Consider the following 11,962-nt stretch of genomic DNA (forward strand, 5'->3'; position numbering starts at 1 on the left):
TGTAATGCTTTTGGCTGTGACCATCATACAAGTCACACCGATTGTTATAGTAGTCAAATGACATCTCATCACATTTTAAATCTAAATAATCCTCACAAGTCAAATTACAACGATCCGAAGTCCAGTGCTTTTCAATGAGCGGATAGATTCAGCAAATTGACCGCCATCTTGGCTTGTGTTGCATCGGTAATTGCCAATAAGGTATTCCATAAAAAGCGCAAAAGTGTTCCTTTTCTTCCCCCCAGAGCACTTGCACCCCCAAAATGTCTGTGCACGCCACTGATTAACGGGTTGAGAGACAACCACTTTCTGACCCTAGCCACACTGGTCCAGCTGAAGATATGTTTCAAAACTCTAAAACTAAATATCGCCAAAGAAATAGATTAACAGTGAACCTCATTTGACAAGAAATAAGAACAATGACAAATACAAGGGCGGTGCAATGCTTGATGAGCTTTTATTAGACACTACAGATAGTGAATGGTGACAGTTGAGGGGCACTCCACGCTTCACTCTTCCTCAAAGCCTTTCTGCTGCTGCCATTGGAAATGGGGGGGTCAAAACAAAACAGCTTTTGGGTCTTCAGATTAGTGCTGCTTTAGTACCACTAAACAAAATAATGACTACAATCATGTGAGGTGCTAAAATAGGAGACTTGTAGTAATGATTTGGTTTCAAAGCAGCATGGAAATGAAATGCAGCCAAGAGAATGCAGCATGTGTAAAGGTCAGGTGGTGTGTCTGCTGCAAGGTGCATCATGCTCCAACCTTGGAACCAGCATCACGGCTCTTGGCGCGCAGCTTGTTGACCTGAGACTCAGCAATGTCGGCACGCTCTTTAGCCTCATCCAGTTCATGCTGCAGCTTCCGGAACTTTCCTAGATGAACGTTAGCTTGTTCCTCCTGTTTTAAATATGTATAAATATAAAAAGTGGGAAACGGCTTTAACTTTCAGTCGACCAAATCTTGGAGACGGGCAAGGTTTTTGCGGTCTTCCTCAGTCTGTCAAAATCAGAGCGAAATTGGCATAATTTGGAAAGAGTGTGTCTCTGTGGTAAAGATGAACATCAAACCTGATAAGTGAGTTCCTTGATACGACGTTCATATTTCCGCACACCCTTCACAGCTTCACTGCTTTTCTTCTGTTCTATTTCCACCTCACTCTCCAGTTCTTCAACCTAACAAAGGACAAAGCTCTTAAAAAAATGTTTACACACAAAAGCAAGTTTGAACAACTTAGTTTCTATAGCATTACTAGAGAATAGTGTTCCCCAAACATTTTCAGATACTTTCATCTCCTAATTTATGATGAACTGTATAACTTATTGCCAATAACACAATTGATAGGGATTGATTACACCAGGAGTGGAAAAAGCCCCCAAAAAGTGTCTGCTTGCTGATCAACAAAGTAAGTGTGTTCCAAAGAAAATTTACATTTTGTGATCTAATATTATTCTCGCCCAAATGATCTAAAATATTAACGCTATACTCGTATGTAAGATGAAACTTAAGTTTAATTTTGGTTTAAATGATCATTGTGGACTTGGTTGCTTTTTTACTCGTGACTGACACCTCTGGCCTAAAGCGTAACTGCAGCTACTGTGTAAAGCTTGTTCATGACGCCAAAATTGAACGATTCAAAATGTAATTACGACTAGCCAGAAAGACATTGATGATATCTACCTCTATCTACTTACTAACAAGTCATAACGGACAGACAAACTTAACTTTTAAATATTGAATCTAGTTGCAATATGGTGTTCAAATTTAACAAGCTTTTTAAAATTGTTTACAATAGTTAATCAAATATTCATAATTCAAATTATGTCTTTTTTAAACCCTTGTAGTTATTCTGACAATAAGCATCAGAATAAAAAAAATGGTATCTCCAATGGCAAACCAAAATTCTTACTCTTACCCTAGCCTCAAGATTCTTCCCTCCCTTCATTGCAATTTGTTCAGCTTCATCCAGACGGTGCTGCAGGTCTTTGAGCACTGGTGTCCTGCTCTTTCTTCAACTCTTCAGCCATCATGGCAGCATCTGTGATGGCCTTCTCTTCAGCATTCTTGCACTCCTGGACTGCGTCTTCTACTTCTGTCTGAAGCTGGCTTATCTGTTTCCAGTTTTTTCTTTTGGTTTATCAGAGCGGTGTTCTAGATATTATAAGAAATATTAGTGTACAAAGAACTTTAGCTTCACAGTTTCAGAGGCTTTGAAAAATGTGCAATATTTCTGTAAACCATCTGTGTTTTTGCCGTGCAATAATAAAGGTCTTTCACCTGTGAGTGCAGCAGCTGCACCCTCAGTAACGTCCAGCAACTCTTGCTCAGCAAGTTTGCGACTTCTTTCAGTTTGCTCGAGAGCAGCCCTCAGTTCCTCCAGCTCAGCCTGAATGAGGTTGTTACGTCTCTCCACAATGGCAATGTTCTCTTTGAGATCATCATTGGCACGGGCAGACTCATCCAGCTGAAGTTGGCAATCCTTCATATGATGACATCAACCATATTCGTTTTAGTAACCAGTACTTCTATAGTGTATTTGTAGCAATTTACCTTCAGATGTGCATGAACAGATTTGAGTTGCTTCTGAGCCTCAGATGCCTGCCTGTTGGCTTGACTTAGCTGAATTTCCATTTCATTGAGGTCGCCCTCCATTTTCTTCTTCAAATGTTATTTTCATTTCATTTCTGCTTCGACACTCAGCTTCTAGAGAACTCTGCAGAGTTTCGATAGTCCTCTGCATGTTCCTCTTGCACTGCTCCATCTCCTCGTCTTTCTCTGCTAGTTTGCGCTCCATCTCTGCCTTGATCTGGTTGAACTCAAGATGGGCTCTCAAAATCTTGCCCTCCTCATGCTCCAAGGAGGCCTGTCACAAATCCCAAATTGTTGAATCATTTATGCAGTTGTGTAATGGTTGTAAATGGCACAAACAAACCCAAGTTTAGACGAGTTTACCTCGGCTTCCTCAAGACCAGGCTGAATTTCTCCCTTTTCCTGCTCCAGCTGTTTACGAACTTTCTCCAACTCACGAATAGCCTTTCCTCCCTCACTGAGTTGCTCAGTGAGGTCAGAGATCTCCTCTATTGTCGGCAAATGTTTACAATTAGTTGGTTTCTTAATAACTCAATTAAATATCATCTGTGCCAGGTAGATGTCCTCATATTACCCTGTAAATTCTTTTTCTCGCTCTTGACAGTTTCTAGGTGATCAAGAGACTCTTCGTACGAATTCTTTAACTTGACGAGCTCAGTGCTCAAACTTCGGGCTTCTTTCTGGGAGCCCTCCAGCTCGCACTGAGATTCCTCATACTTCTGTTTCCACTCAGACAGAACCTGAGAATGAAGATGTAAAGCAAGAGTTCAAGAATTGCAATCTATTGTGCGCATAAATAATGTTGCAAGAGAAAGTATGTGAAGTGAACCTGTATAAAATTTACTCATCATACTATGAGTCCACCAGTGTATGGGCCCTAAATGAGCATAATAAACAAAGATATTGAGCTTATGGTAAAATATATGTGTATGTATATATATATATATATATATATATATATATATATATATATATTGACTTTGTCAGTTTCTTTGCTTCTTGTCCAGAGCAGCAGCATTTGACCTCTCCACATCCACCATTAAATCTTCAATCTCATTTTGCAGTCTGTGTTTTGTTTTCTCCAGAGAGGAACATTTAGCATTTACTGCTTCCACAGCCTCCTCAGCATCCTGAAGACGCTGAGCCAGCTTCTTCTTGGGTATTCAGGGTCATTATTTGGAATTGTAATCCTTGTCAAGAGATCTCGATTTACTGTTTCCGCAAGGGGTACGATTTTACTTGTCAGTGTTCTGGTGGTCAAAGTCCCCAACTGATATTTTATAAGCCCTGAATGATGAGCTCTCAAGTAAAAGTAAAAGCCCCTTTGATTTTGAACAACATGATACACAGTATAGTCAAGTCAAGTTCCTATATTGCCTATTTTCCTTTACTGGAACTCTTCCTGTCATAATTTTCAAAAGTCCAGTACTCTTACACCGTTGAACAGACTCTGCTTAAAGTACTGATTCATGAAACACAAGTAAAGACTGAAAAGTACAAAAGTAAAAGCTAATTTGTACTGTCAATTATTTACAATTGGCTCCAGCACGGCAGCGACCCGATATACAAAATGGATGGATGGATGCATTTTGATAACTTGGTTCAAGGAAAATAAAAACTTAACTGCACACAAAATAGTTTCTTTCCTTTCTGAATTTGCGTACGTCTGTATTTACTCCTTTTATATATCTCATCATCCATTGGTGAAATATACCAACTATACAATAACAAAGTATCTGTAGTGACATTATTTACATGTTCTGCAGTCATACCTTTACTCCTTCCTCCAGTTGTCGTTTCAGATCTTCAAGTTGCTGGTTATAAGAATTATTTCCTCTTGTCAGCTGAGAAATTAGAGCGTCTTTCTCCTCTAGCTGTCTGGAAAACTCATCTAGAAAGGTTTTATGCATTTCTTAATTCTGTATCCAACATTTTTTTTTTATATCTCTTCCTTATATACAGTAGTTTTACTGACCGTTCTCAGCCTGAAGCTTTGCTTTCTGAGTGCTGAAGTCATTCAGGGATCGTTGATGTTCATAACACTTATTCCTGTATTTATTCATTTGATCCTCCAAAGTTCTGTTGGCCTTCTCCAAGCAAACCTATAAGAAGACCTTATCTTCAGATTCTGGCTAACAGTCAGCAGCCAAAATGACTTACCTTTGACTTCTCAATATGTTCCATATTGGATACAACATCATCCAGTTCCAGCCTGAGCTCGCTCTTCTCCTTCTCCAGTTTCTGCTTGACTCTCTGCAGATTGTCAATCTGCTCTCCCAGGTCAGCTACACTGTCAGCTTGTTTCTTTCTCAGTGTGGCTGCAGTGGCTTCATGAAGCAGAGTGGTCTTCGTAGTTTCTGGAACTCGGCCTCCCTCTTCTTCATCTCAATCTGGGCAGATGTTGCTCCACCAGCCTTTCACTGATCTCTTCCAGCTCCCTTGCCAGGTCTGCTCTCTGCTTCTCCACCTTGGCTCGGGAAGCTCGCTCTGCCTCAAGCTCTTCCTCCAGCTCCTCAATACGAGCCTGTTGGTTAAATTAGTTAGATATTTTAGATTAAATTTCAATACTTATTTGTTGTATCTAGCTGTGCAGTTTTTACCTGTAGCTCTTTCAGCTTCTTCTGTAGCTGTATTATTACTGCTTGCTGATCTTAAAATTTCCCATTCATCTGACTAATTTCAAAGTCTTTCCTGAAACACAAAGAAGGATTATTAAGGCTCCTAATGAGTGACATTAATCAGCCTCATGAGTGTCTACTTTTTCAAACGGTCATCCAGCTGTTGTTTATCATTTTCCAGGTCCATAAGAGTTTCTTGGGTCAACTTTAAGTCTCCCTCTAGCTTTCTCTTTGCTCTCTCAAGGTCTATTCGAACCTTCTTCTCTTGTTCAAGAGACCCTTCCAGCTAAAAACAACAAAATTAAAAAACTGTTTATTTGCAGCATAATAAAGGCATATCACAAAATTTGAAAGAAACACATACATCATCCACTTGCTGCTCTAGTTTTGACTTGGCCTTGGTCAGATTGTTGACTTTGTCTTCTTTACTCTGAAGGTCATCCAGTGCTGATGATCTTATTGTAAAGCTTTCTTCTCCTTGGTTAGCTTGGCGATGATTTCCTCCAAAGCTGCCATTTCTTCAACCAGGTTCTTTACCTGCATGGGAGAAATCAGAAATCTGTATTCAAACTTGACATGATTTGTGTACTTCTGGTTTGGATTGAATTTCAACTCTAAACTATAACACCTATGCACAAGGGAAAAAAAGTCTCCCCCGCTGTAATATGGAGCAGTATAAGGATCATGCTTCTCACACAAGAAAACAAACAAGAGGAAACTAAAACAAATAGCACGTACCTTGTTCTCAGTGGCAATGCTTCTCTTTCTCCACCTTGGCCAGAGTCAATGTCATCAATGTCCTTCTTCAGTTCAGAACACTCTTTCTCTAACTTCCTCTTCTTTGCTGTTTATTCAGCATTCAATTCTTCCTCATCTTCCAGACGTTCAGTTAACTCTTAAGATTTTATTTTTAATCGGCCCCTCACATCTTTCCTCAGCATCACAAAGATTATCTTGTTCCTGCCGAATGGTATTAGTTATTAACAACAACCTTTAGGAATGGACCGGTAATTATGTTATGTTTGCTGTACTGACTGCTTGAACTTGAAGCTGCAGGTCATTCTTCTCTTGGAGAAGAGAAACCATTTTCTCCTCCAATTCTTTTCGCCGTGCTTCTGACTTTGCATAAGCTTCTTTCAACTTCAGGAATTCTTCCTTCATGTTGGCCATTTCATTTTCTGCTTCAGCAGATCTCAAAAGAGGTTTGATCTTGAAGAACAGCTTCATCCAAGGCCAATTTTTGACTCCCATGAATGAACGGATATTCCACTGGATCACTAATAGTGCATCTCTGACATTTTTTTTTTCAAGCAGACATACCAGCTGTGTTAATACTATTAAAACACTGTAATAGTTCATAATGCATTATTACAAATGTAAATGTATATTGTGCCAATGTGAAATAGAAAATACCTGCGCTCCACCATCTTCTGATACCCAATACGAGACAAAAGACCACGAGATCTAGCTTGAATGGCAGTGATGATTTTGGAGACGTTAATCTCTCATTTCCTCAAGCAGACCCAACAGTCCAGCTTTAAAGAACACCTGTCAATGTCAGAATGCACATTAATTTCCTCCTGATATATAGGACTAATGTTTAATGATCCTTAAGAACCAGAAGAACAAAAAGTAGCACCTTAGTATGCCCAAACTTGTATTGGTTGTGATCAATATCAAGGAGCTTCTCGGCTCCCTTTCTGCTGTCAATGAACTGTCCCTCAGAGATGGCAGTAGGATTCAAAATGCGATACCTTTGAGATCAAATTAGACCCATTTTTAGTTATAAGTATTCATAACCAAAGTAAATTTTGTTTTTACATGTGTAAAGACTGTAACCCTTAGAGACCTTGCAATTGGCTTTTTTTGTGTGAAAATTAGACCACTTTACTGCAAACATATAACAATATAACTATTAAGGGGGGAAATGCTCATGAAATGTATTCCACTAGATATCCCCTGTTGTAAAATATAATATACTGTCTTGGTAGCATTAAGTTAAGTTGCTCAACAGAGATGTTGGGTTCCAGTGATGAAGTCCTCTGCTTAACCTAAACCTTACAATTTTTGTTAAAAAATTATGTATAACAGATTTCTGTCCATTTTAGATACCACTTATGCTTTTTTTTTTTTTTTCTTTTTCTGGGGAGAGCTCAGTATTGATCATTTGACATGTCATCATCATTATAAGATACCACTCATCCTGATTATAGGGTAGCAGGTGAGGTGGGGGCCTATCCCAGCTGACTTTGGGCGAGATGCGGGGTACACTTTGGACTGGTCGCGAGCGAATTGCAGGCAACCAGACAAATAAGCATTCACGCTCACATTCACACCTAAGAATAATTTGTTTTCAAAATGTGAGAAGAAACTGGAAACTGTACCCAGAATAAAACCACAGAAGCTGAGAAAGACCATGCAAACTCCACATGGCAAGACTATAGCCCAGATATGAAGCCCCCCAACCTCAGAAATGTGAAGGGGATGTTCTATCTGATTAGCCACCGCACTGTAGCAAACAATAAAACATTTGCATTTTGGCTCCGTTCTCAAAGCATAGTTTGTGTAGTGGTGTGATAAGGCTAAAATATGACAGAACTGAACCGCCATAGCACCTGATATTGTTTCATTCATTTGTGGTTGTAGTTGTTAGTTTCCTTCACTTATGCATACATCAGAATTATTGGTATGAAATGCAACACTGGCTGCTTTGGACTATAAAATGTGAATCCATGGTTTTTCAATGGTTTATGATTACATATAATATACTCCATATAGTATATAATACCTCTGTTTGAAATCCCCATAGAGGATCCTGTTCGGGAAGCCCTTCCTGCAGATTCTGATGCCTTCCAGCACACCATTACAGTGCAGCTGGTGCATCACCAGAGGGTTCTCCATGGCCCCAGGAGTCTTGGTCTCATTGGGGATGATGCAGCGTACAAAATGGGGGTGAGTAGATCTCAAGTTGGTCGTCAGCTTGTTCAGATTCTCCTATTAATGTGGATGAATCCATTATGAGTTACAGCAACAAGTAGTTTTCATGTAGAATGATGATTAAGAAGTAATCTGAAACATACCCTGTGAAGGGCAGAAACGGTCTGAAAAGATGAACCTTTTCTCTTCTTCTCCTTCTTGCCTTCAGTAGCTTCAGTCATAGCTTCCCAGGGCAAATTATGACACTATAAAAGAATCTTACAGTTTGGTAAATTCACAAAGCAAATCTAGTCACTGGTACCTGAATCTGCTCCAGCATTATTTACAAAGAGTATTGACAATAGTTTAAGATTAGACTTCTGGTAAAGTCCAACAACAGTCTCATTTAAAGGATCCTTGTTCTTCACCAACCAGTTGTTGATATTGTAATCAACAGTTCCGGCATAGTGCATCAGGGCAAAATGGGCTTCTGGTTTCCCTTTGACGATTCTGGGCTTCTGAAAGTTGCTGGATTTTCCTAGATGGTTGTCGTAGAGCTTAGCTTTAAAGGTGGTATCGCTGGCTTTGGGGAACATGCACTCCTCTTCAAGGATGGACATGATGCCCATGGGCTAGGGAGGAAGAAAGATTAGAAGTAATAAAACTTTCTTTGGGAAAGCGTTTTACAAAATGTTGTTATAATAACCAGTCTCACCTTTTAATCAGGTCAATACAGGCTTGCAAGTCCATACCAAAATCTATGAAGGTCCATTCAATGCCTTCCTTCTTGCTCCAGCACAAACATGTGATGGTTGAAAAACTGTTGCAGTTTTTCATTGGTGAAGTTGATACACAGCTGCTCAAAGGTGTTGAACTATAATAGAAAGTGGATAATCAGTTGTTCGTTTGAAAGTCTGCCCTTGTACACTCCCCTCCAAAATTACGAGTATTAAAACATTATAGGCTTTATGTTTGCTGCAGACTGAAAACATTCAGGATTTACATCAAAAGATGAATGAGACCATCAATATCTAGGCCTACTCTATATTCCCCTTCATTCAGATCTGATGTGCAACACCCTGCCAAAATAACAAACAGGTTAATCTGGAGCAGGAAATTTCAAAGTTTTAGACTGGCCAAATCAGTCTCCAGACCTAAACCCTAAAGAGCAAGCTTTTTATCTAATAAAGAGGAGACCAAGGCAAACAACATCCAAAATAGGCAGTGTTAAAAACCTGGAAACCTATCACAAAAAATAGTTGTCTCAGGCTTGATGTAGTTATAGCAAACAAAGTGCTGTAAATGAAAAGTTGGGTATGATCTAGATGTAAATACATGGGAATTAAAGTTTAAGCAAACGGAAACTGGCCTCACAGGGAACTGGCCTCAATTCATATTCTTGGAGTGTATGTACATATGGCCAGATTTGAAGCGCAAAAGTCCTTTTTGCTAGTAAGATAAAAAATAATAGAGCTCACATCAACGATCTCAAATCCAGCAATATCCAAAACACAGATGAAGTATTGGCGACGCTGCTTGGTCTCCAACGACTGGTTGATTCTGACAACCATCCACAGAAACATCTTCTCGTAAACAACCTTTGATAGAGCTCCGATAGCATAGTACACCTTTAAGACAGCAACAATAAACACAAATTGGCCACAATATTTTGATAACCAAAACAACAACTTGAATTTCTTCATTTCTCACCTGAGCAACATTTTGTCCCTTGGTGACCCACTCATTTCCCACTTTAACTCTTGGATGACAGAGACCTTTGATGAGGTCAGCAGAGTTCAGGCCCATCAGATAAACTGCTTTGTCAGACGAACATCAAATTCAGTCAAACGACCTACTTGTGCCAAATTACGTTAACGTGACACAGGATTGTCCTGACCTTCGGTGCCATCAGCCTCTGCCTGTTCCTCACGCTGCTTCTGCTTAAACTTCATGTTACCGTAGTGCATGATGGCACCTGTCAGCTTGTACACAGAGTTATTTTCCTCTTGTGTGAAGCCCAGCACATCAAATGCACTCTGTCAAACAGAAATACTGCATAACTATTTTATTGATAGCTGGCTATACGATGTGAGGTCGTACACAAGTAATAACATCATTGAAATTTAAAAAGAAAAGAGAAAAAGAAGAAGCCTGACATCTGTTGCCATCAGTTCATCTGCATCATCAATGGAGGCCACTTGTGTTTCCCCCTGAGAGATGAAGGCGTAGTCATAAGGATTGTTTGTGATCAACAGCATCTCTGAATGACAAGGAGTGTGAGACAAGGGCATAAGGATAAGACAGTTGGAAGGCAGACTGCATTGAAGCAAAACAAACACAGCAGTTGGCCTTTTAGTGTTCATTGCTCACACAAAACTGACCCAGAATTTATGGCTTCTTGTTGGACAGAATCTGGTAAAAGATGTGGTAATCGCGCTCAGCTTTAAGCTGGAAGGTGACTCTGGATTTTTCCAGAAGATCTGACAAGTTGAATAGGAGATCATTATTAAGAGGTAACATCATGTGTTTAACTTAGCAGGTTCTTTCTTCTTACATGTTTCAATATCAGCAGATGGTACCAAAGTGAATTTGGATGAATTTACCCTGATGGATGGAGTTGTTACACATGAAGACATATTCATGTCTGATAGCATATTGCTATATATTGTTACCACAACAAAAATGCAAAAAGTAACAACTTACAAATCTGGAGGAGTTGTCATTCCTAATGGTTTTGGCCTTTCCAAAAGCCTCCAGAGCAGGGTTAGCTTGAATGATTTGATCCTCCAAGGTCCCCTGTTGTAAAGGAATATTGGCTATGCTGAAAAAAAGGCACTTTCTGTCTATCAACAGTGGATCTAAAAATCTACACACACCTGCTCAAAATGAAATGTAATTAAAGTGTACACACCCTCTTTCTAACGGGGGATGTGGCCAAATAAATTCCTATTGATCTATTTGTCGATCCATCATACAGTATACTGTAGTACCTATAATGGGCTTCCCTTGACTAACGTATTCATCGTCTTATGTGATATTTTAATAGTAACATGTTAATATGTCTAGTTAGTAAATTCTGGCTGGGGAGCAACCATCTCACACCTTTGTCATCTCATCATTTGTGTACCTTCTCTTTGGCATTGGGATCTTTTTCCTAGTGCCTCCAGCTGCAATGCTGGCAAAATACTGGATGACTCGCTTTGTGTTCACTGTCTTTCCTGCACCAGATTCTCCGCTGGAATCACAAAGTTAGTTGTCAGTATAGCATACATAGCTTAAAAACTGAACATCCACATTATTGGGAACACATGCACAATCATATGAGATGAAATACCATGCTCAGTTTCGACTGACTTGATTTTCAACATGTAATGTTCTTGATAGAAGATAAGTAAAAAAATATATATAAAAATGTGTTCCATTGTTCTGCCCCTGTCATGTATGTACAGTATATAAAGTAATCAAAATACTATGGGGTAGATGCCATGGACTTCCGACTTCCGGGTTTCACACATCAGCGTCGTTTTGGCCGCGTTACAACCGTGTGCTCCTGCCCATCGTCTCAACTCTCTGAAATGCTTCGGACAACTGAGACAGACACACTAGTGCACTACACACTGGCACCCGTCGACGGGAACGCGCAACCGAGGGGCACAAAGGCGTAAGCGCAAGAACTGGGACGCGGCCCGCACGTCACAAACAGGAAACGGAAACAGAGCTGATTTGCGAAAACCAGAAAGTCGGCATATACCCCATTAGAGACAGTAGTGTTGATTTCCCCCTGAGTTTTTCCTCTTGTTCTTCGATCAGGGGATGTTGTTAATATTTGTCAACTGT

At 39.8% G+C, this 11,962-nt stretch overlaps 1 pseudogene across 1 annotated transcript; it reads right to left on the reverse strand.

The window, feature by feature from the left end:
- Positions 1 to 586: 586 nt before the first annotated feature.
- Positions 587 to 10,591, reverse strand: LOC144042878 (myosin-6-like; annotated as a pseudogene). The gene is made up of 26 exons (XR_013291000.1): positions 10,507 to 10,591; positions 10,282 to 10,385; positions 10,024 to 10,161; positions 9,836 to 9,955; positions 9,604 to 9,753; positions 8,842 to 8,999; positions 8,448 to 8,759; positions 8,290 to 8,369; positions 7,998 to 8,203; positions 6,849 to 6,963; positions 6,623 to 6,757; positions 6,245 to 6,500; positions 5,948 to 6,169; positions 5,574 to 5,746; positions 5,350 to 5,495; positions 5,192 to 5,282; positions 4,752 to 5,115; positions 4,567 to 4,693; positions 4,364 to 4,482; positions 3,166 to 3,331; positions 2,955 to 3,079; positions 2,553 to 2,865; positions 2,280 to 2,481; positions 1,918 to 2,153; positions 1,073 to 1,177; positions 587 to 1,001 (listed from the first exon to the last, which is right to left on the reverse strand). The product of XR_013291000.1 is annotated as a myosin-6-like (transcript).
- Between the last annotated feature and the right edge of the window lie 1,371 nt (positions 10,592 to 11,962).

Source organism: Vanacampus margaritifer, chromosome 2, assembly GCF_051991255.1.
Source record: "Vanacampus margaritifer isolate UIUO_Vmar chromosome 2, RoL_Vmar_1.0, whole genome shotgun sequence".
Taxonomy (NCBI): Eukaryota; Metazoa; Chordata; class Actinopteri; order Syngnathiformes; family Syngnathidae; genus Vanacampus; species Vanacampus margaritifer.